This window comes from Nestor notabilis, unplaced genomic scaffold, assembly GCF_000696875.1.
Source record: "Nestor notabilis isolate BGI_N333 unplaced genomic scaffold, ASM69687v1 scaffold17958, whole genome shotgun sequence".
Taxonomy (NCBI): domain Eukaryota; kingdom Metazoa; phylum Chordata; class Aves; order Psittaciformes; family Psittacidae; genus Nestor; species Nestor notabilis.
Genome location: NW_009940807.1, coordinates 7,764 through 8,722, shown reverse-complemented (window position 1 = coordinate 8,722; position 959 = coordinate 7,764).

Genomic DNA, 959 nt, shown 5'->3' with positions numbered 1-959 from the left:
TCCTCACCACCACAAGCTTCCCACATGTGGTCGTGCAGGAGCTGCAGGAACGCGGCGGGCAGGTATGCTGCCTGCCAAGAGGGTCCTTGTCCCCAGGAGCCTCCACACCTCACACACAGCCTGTGCCGAGTGGGGAGACGTCAGGGAGCATCAGGATGAACGGGAAGGGAAACGGAGACGAAGGGAAAGGGAGACGAAGCGTGTGACTGTCAAGGTAAGGAACAACATTTGTTTTGTAACTACAGCAAGTAGTAGTTAGTAAAGTAGTTAGTAGCACCTCTGCTCTGGAGACAGGCTGAGAGCTGGGCTTGTTCACCGGGGAGAAGAGAAAGCTCCTTAAGGGAAGACCTTAGAGCAGCTCTCCCAGTGCCTGAAGGGGGCATATTCTTCCCTGTGAGGGTGCTGAGGCGCTGGCACAGGGTGCCCAGAGAAGCTGTGGCTGCCCCATCCCTGGCAGTGTTCAAGGGCAGGTTGGACACAGGGGCTTGGAGCAACCTGCTCTAGTGGAAGGGGTCCCTGCCCGGGGCAGGGCTGGAGCTGGAGGAGCTTTAAGGTCCCTTCCAACCCAAACCAGACTGAAGTATAGAAGCTCCTCGCCCTGTGTCAGCTGGGAAGGACAAAGTCACTAATGATCCTGGCGAGCAGCTGGGATGCCATGGAGTGGTTTTGGTTAGGGAAGAAGGGAGAGGCTTGTACCCACCCAAGAAACAAGGTACCTCCTTGTCCCCTGTTGCTGGAGGGACAGCAAATACCCTGCGAGGCACGAGGGCTGCCACAGCTGGTGAGCTCTCAGGTGCTGACGTGCCCTTTCAATGGCCTTTGGTAAGGAAGGGAAATCCCAGGAGCAGGCAAAGCAAGCGCAGGGCTGGGTTTACACCACTGCACACACCAGGACTCAGCACAGCCCTCGCATCCCGGTGAGCCGCGCTGCCTGCTCTCCCAAGGGAAGGGCAGGAATG